This window comes from Montipora foliosa, chromosome 2, assembly GCF_036669935.1.
Source record: "Montipora foliosa isolate CH-2021 chromosome 2, ASM3666993v2, whole genome shotgun sequence".
In the NCBI taxonomy this organism is placed as follows: domain Eukaryota; kingdom Metazoa; phylum Cnidaria; class Anthozoa; order Scleractinia; family Acroporidae; genus Montipora; species Montipora foliosa.
Genome location: NC_090870.1, coordinates 5,778,653 through 5,785,418, shown reverse-complemented (window position 1 = coordinate 5,785,418; position 6,766 = coordinate 5,778,653).

Here is a 6,766-nt window from a genome sequence, read left to right as displayed (position 1 = left end):
AGTTAGCGGAACGCGTGCCAAGTCATGATTACAAGAACAGGGCCGAAGGCGAGCTTGAATGAAGATCTGACGTGTGGGGTTTAAGTGATTATTAGTATTACTTTTGCGTTTATTTTATGACGTATATCTAGCTGACTGAATTAAAACTTTGCTCTCACACGAACATACATTGCTGACTCACGCGGTTCCTAAGACGTTAAGCGGTGCCGTGATCAACCATCAATGCGTTTTGGGACGATCATTCAAGCAAACGACTGTTTATCACAAATTCCAACTCGCACTTGTTTTAATAATTAAAGCTAAGATTAAAGATTTAAACGCCCACGACGTTGCGGAAAAGTTAATATATTGATTGTCTAAATTAAAAGCCACAGGTTTGGCGCATTTTGGTCTACTAATACACAGTGTAAAGACGGATATGTTTTTGTTAAGGTCATTAATTAGAATAACTGTGAGTCATATAAATGAATTGTCGAACGAAGTCACGAAAGTTTTAAAAGTTTACGTATTGATTTCCAAAAATTGTTTAAATGTTTTCTGTTTCGTTAAAAAAAGAAAACATTATGCCGGACTAAATGATTGTTACTAAACCGTTCCCAAAACTGTAATTGTTGACTCGTGGTGCGTTGCATGTAAACACTAAACTCTCTTTCAGGCCCAGCGTGATGATCGCAGCATTTTTCACAATCTTGAAATGCTATTGAAGTCTCCATCTTGAGAGGTGTAGACTGCAAGAGCATTCAATTTCTCTCACGTAATTAGTTTTTTAACCCAAACGAAAGAAGTATTTCTATAACAATAGAAGTCACTTCCCGAAAACCAAAATAGCTGTCATTTCTTTGAGTGGGGGACAATAAGATTAGGCGGGTCAAAATACGAAATCGTCCTATGCCAAGGTCGTAAGTAAACTATTAAATATTTTTTTTCGTTTCTCGAGCTCACCAGAAGTTTAAAGATGGGGAAACTTGGTCAACTGTTCTTGTAGCTCACCGCATCCGTTTCGACAAAACCTGAAAAAACTCTTCGCAAATTGTGACATACAAGTCTGCAAATATTGGTTCATGTTTTTCTGCGAGTACCCGCAGCATCGACAAAAGCAAATATTGATTCTATAGGCAAGGAAATTTTGTTAAAAGACTCTTCAGAGTCTCAAGCCGCAACATTTTTCCGCTTTCATTGGTCATTTAGTCGCTTGTTATCATGGACTTTTATGGCCATGTCGGATTTAGCGAAGTTGTCAAATAGAGATGCCTTGTATAATTTAGTCAACAATATATATATATAGTGCATGGGCTTAAGCAAGAATGACGAGAACTGCTACGTAAACGTCATTTGAAAAAACACTTCCCCTTTCTTCTAGTCAATCTCGATTATTCCAATTTATTCGAGATGTAAATTGCACTGCAAATACAGAGAAATTCAACTGGCAATGTGCGTCGCGGACGTAGGGCGTCGCCGACGCAACCTCAAATTTGATCATATCACGTCTTTGTTACGAACAGACGGCAAACAAATGTGTAAGGACGCATATAAACCGCAAAAGTAGAGCCTATATAGATGCTATTTTTTATCTTCCCCGGCCCTTTTCTCCCTTCGAAGTTGTCGATGCCCAAAACCTCCCAATGTCTTGACACATGTGTCTTGGCACGTTCCGGAAATAGTTCATTTGTCACACTATTTTGAGGGGATTGGGCATGATCACAGGCTCCTTTTCAGTTAAGTTTCAAGAATATTGTGATTAGAGATCTCTTAAATTTATGAGACAAAACGACAAGTCGAAGCCATAAAAATGAACATTAATCTTTTGCCTGTATATTGATTTATGACACATAACATGAGAATTTTACTCCATAAAACTCATTTGCGCAAATCTATACGCTTTATTTTCGCATGTGAAAAAAGCCTATACAGCCAATCAGAATGGCGTACAGCTGGAGCCCATGAGTACTGCGTACAACTCTTTCACGTGTGGAAGTGTAACCAATCAACGATAGCGTAAAGGCCTTTCCAATCCAATCACTCGTGCATCTCGTGCAAATTGTGCAAATCGTACTTTGTTATTGAATTAAATTAAATTTGCATTTGTTTCTATTGTTATTGAGTTTTTGTTTCTAATTTGCGTTCAGAAAACTATTTCAATGAAAATCATCTCGTCTTATCTGTAATAAACAGCTCACGACATAGAAATTCACGAGTTGTTTGTGTCAAAAACCCTCAATCGCTCGTACGTCGCTCGTTCGGGTTTTTTGACACAACAACTCATGAATAAAACCCCGTACGCCGCACTTTCCATGACATAAACGAAAAAATATAGAACGTGCGCAATTACAGAACTATAATTTGCTCAGCGAATTTATTTTGCACAATTTATTGGCATACTTTTCTAAGTTTTTTTTAGTATTATTCTTTTAAACCTTTTTTTTTTCTTTTTATTTTAATTAAATTCAGATCCATACCAGTGTTTTTGAAGGAATTCGAGAAATCGAGCTGATTACTCAATAAGCGAGTTCAGAGTTTCAAAAAACGTGCACGCGTCGGGGAAAAAGCAAGCATAGATTCTAAAAAAAACAAAAGATTTCTAATGCAAATTCTTGCAGCTTTTTACCATAACAAAAAAGACAATTATGTGCTTGTTTTTATCCCGACGCGCACATTCGTTTCTTGAAACTCCGAACTGGTTAGCTTATTCAAGATGGCGGCGTCGATTCAAGATGGCCGCCTCTTTAATCAAGTTGTTCTAAGGCGGCTTCGGAATGAAGTATTAACCCTTAATTATTTTAATTTCCTCTTTCTTATGGAAATGACATGTCATTTTTAGTTAGAAGTCATAAGTATGTATCAAGTATGCTTTTCTTGTCTTCTCTTGAGAATTGTACATGTTGCCCGTAAAATCCGTTCGCAAGTTGAGTCCGTTTTTACCTAGCTTAAATTGGTGATCCTGATTTTACGTAGGTTGAGCCTAGATTAAGCCTAGAGAAAAATTATGGCCAGGTTAGGATTAGTTTGGTTATTATTCAGGGCCATCAATTGACTTATTATAGAAATAGCTCGGAAATGTCACTCGTATGTACCAAACTCGTTTGCCCCGCCGCTTGCTCCACTGGGAACCACGAGGGCGCCGTCGCCCAGGCAGGCAACGCATACGCTGGAAAGATACAGTGTCGAGAGACCTGCAAGACTCTGAACTTTCCTTCGAAGAGGTAACAGTGGTAGCGCAGGACCGCAAGGAGTGGCGATCGTTTGTGTTGGCGCTATGTGGGCTCGGCCCACGGCAGTATTAATGCACATGTAATGTAATGTGAATAATGAAAAGAACGGGGGTGGGTTGGGTCCATGTTCGTCGTTGTTATGGTGGTGGTGAAGACACAGGACTATAGATCTCAAGAGTCCGAGTTCGAGTATAGTTCTTTGTTAATTCTCTTTCTATATTGTAATGTTGAGACTGAATGGATAAGTGTATTTATACAGAACGGTACCGATACCACGATACGAACATTAATTCAGAAGATGTATTGAGATGCGTGAGCCCCGTTTTAAACGTTGCATTTTACATGTGCCGAATCTAATGCAAATGAGAAAAAGCTATTGTTTTCGCTCATTTGCATCAGATTCGGCACATGTAAAATGCGACGTTTAATTAAAACGAGCCTAAGAAAGAGCTTGAGGGAAGATATACGGTAGGTGTTTTCAATCCGTTTTGGGGGGGATAGCTGGTTTAACTACGTAGAGTGCATATTCAACCTCGGTAAAATGAGGATCGCCAATTTAACCAAGCAGGTAAAACCGGATTCAACCTGAGCCCGGATTTGACCGACAACATATTTTTTCCCCATAAATTCATAGGTCACTTGACGTCATTACATGCCACATTGTCATACTTTCTTCACATGCAATTTTGGAATACAGTAAACACCCGCATATAAGAACAAGTGGATTAAGAACATCAGGCTGAAATTTGGCCAATAGATGGTTTTCACGTGACGTCACATCGGCCATGTTGGTGTACAAAAACAATAGACGTTCTCTCCTTTGGGAACCAAACTCTATTTTTATGCATATTCCATGCATAATTTTGTATTGTTTTGTAGACCAATATGACCGCCAAGTCACGTGAGTGAAAACCATCTATAAAGCACCATATAAATAAGAACAAATTCAGCCTGATAAATAAAACAGGTTCTTATAATTAATACAAAGGGCAAGGGTATTAGGATAAGGGAACAATACAGCACAGTAACTTATATCAAAGTACTATGGTGTTCAGGGCCATTACAAACTATAAAATCTATCACAAAACAGCATTGCACGTTAATTAAATCTCTAGTAATACATAATTTGAAGTATTTCTGAAACCAATTTTAAGAACATTTTAAGAACACTTTCAGACTGATTTCTCACTAAGCAAGAACACGTAAGAACACGATCAGCCTTAAACCTGAAAAAAAGTGTTCTTAAATGCGGGTGTTTACTGTACTTGATAACACCCGATCTGGTCCAGATATAAAGAAGTCGATCGGACTGAAGCCCAGTCCAAAATCGATTTGAGATTTTTCCTTTATTCGTTCAATTCTGACGGAACCCCTTTGTCATTTTGTCGAACCATGGCCCACTGGGAATAAGACATGGTCCAACTCTAATTTCATAAAAATCTCAGTTAAAATTCTTTTTCTTTACACCAAAGATCTCACAGGATCCGTAGACGCACTCTGACGCTGGATTATTTTCAAGTCTCTCTTCTAAGCAAGCCTGATAGCTTGCGATGGTGTACTCCGTGTCCACTCACAGATGTCGGCAAATTTTCGAAAACCTTGAAACAAGCCTGGTTGAATAATTCTGCATTTCTAAGCTTGCGTATATCACGATTCCAGCGAGTTCGGCTGCAATAAGACAACAAATTAGTTCAATTTTCACAGTTATGTCCCAAAGATACATTCATTAGTAAGTCGACCTCTCCCCTCGTCGGCTCCCCACCCCTAGGGTGGATACGCCTTCCGTCCACACGTATCCGGCGAATTCCTTGCTATGACTCCGGATTCGTGTGGACTCTAAATCCGGAAATTTTTTATCGGGATGACGTAACAAGATCGAGTCCAATTTGTTACCGTGAAATCAATTTTCAAGATGGCTGTCGAGGGCAATATTGTTTCTATATGGCGCATGCTCTGTTACTTCTCTTTCCTTTCGGAGTCCTGAGTACAAGATTCGGATTCGATTCGTTTCGTTTTCGGAGGGAGTAAGGTTGGCCCGGTGGTAACACTCGTGCCCCCTACCACTGTGAACCCGGTATCGCATCTTGAGGTCGTACGTGGGCTGAGTTTCAGTCGATCTCAATCTGACTCTGAGGATTTTCTCCGGGTACTCCGGTTTTCCTCCCTCAGTAAAATCGACTCCCAGCCTTTTCCATCTGACTGTGGTGATGTTCTCGGAGGTCATACATGGGTCGTGTTCAGGGGCCGAGCGCCTAGCCGGCAGCACACCTTTCCTTCGGTCTGACCTCGTTGAGCTGCGTCCTCAGCTATTCAGTCTCCGACAGCGAGTAAGGGCGATTAGCAGGTCAGATATTATGTTTTTATTATTATTATTATTATAGGGAGCTTACGAAACGACGACGCCGACGGCAACGACGACGCTACAAAACAATAGCTTTATTGAGCAAAAACAATGGCTCTGCACGCTCTGCACGTGCGTTTTACATTTTGGTACATTTCTTTGCCGTCATCTCCTAAATGGCGACGTGAAATGACCAAATTCAAGGTTCTGTGGACGACGTTAGCACATGACGATGAATTTTCAGTTCTCTCTCTACGCTTCCAACCGAGTCAATGATACCAGTTTAATTCCTCGACAGTTACTACACATTTTTAACGCGAAACGACATGAAATAGTTTCGTAGTGATATGAATAACACGAACTTGTATTTTTAAATGAAGTCCTCGTAGCCGTCGTCGTCCTCGTTTCGTAAGCTCCCTAATTATACCACAGGTAACCCAGGCTCACTGTGTGCGTCACGTAGGTATTAAAATATAGAGAACATATGAGGCGAAGTTTAGGTCTGAAAATTTGCTAGAAAATGGCAATAAAATTCGATAAAACTTATCATGTGGTGAGCTGCTGTTGTCTTTAATACGTACACGAAGTTTCGGGGAAAATGGTCCCCGTTCACCTTCCTTCATAATATAGTGACAAGGTAGGAGACGGAAGCCAGCGTCGGGACTCCGATCGACCCAAAACAAGCACGATTTTTTCCGCGAAAATCAAATCCAGTCGCTAAATAAACACGCCAGGTTCGTGGAATAGGAATTTCTCTAAACCATGAATCCACTAAAGCATCTCCAGGTAGCAACGCGGAGCCACCAGACTCCGTAAAACTTGTAAGTTAACCTGCTAAAATGGCGGCCAGAAAGCGTGGTACTCACGAAGTGCCCAATTCAAAATGAATTCAAAATGGCACTGAACTCTGGACGCCTGGTGACGAGTATAATAAGTCTCCCTCGAGGGAGGGGAGTCCCAAAAAATTGCTCAGTGAGTTTTGTTTTTAGGAATTTGGGACTCCCCTCCCTCCAGAACTTATTATACTCGTCACCAGGCGTCCAGAGTTCAGTGCCATTTTGAATTGGGCACTTCGTGAGTACCACGCTTTCTGGCCGCCATTTTAGCAGGTTAACTTACAAGTTTTACGGAGTCTGGTGGCTCCGCGTTGCTACCTGGAGATGCTTTAGTGGATTCATGGTTTAGAGAAATTCCTATTCCACGAACCTGGCGTGTT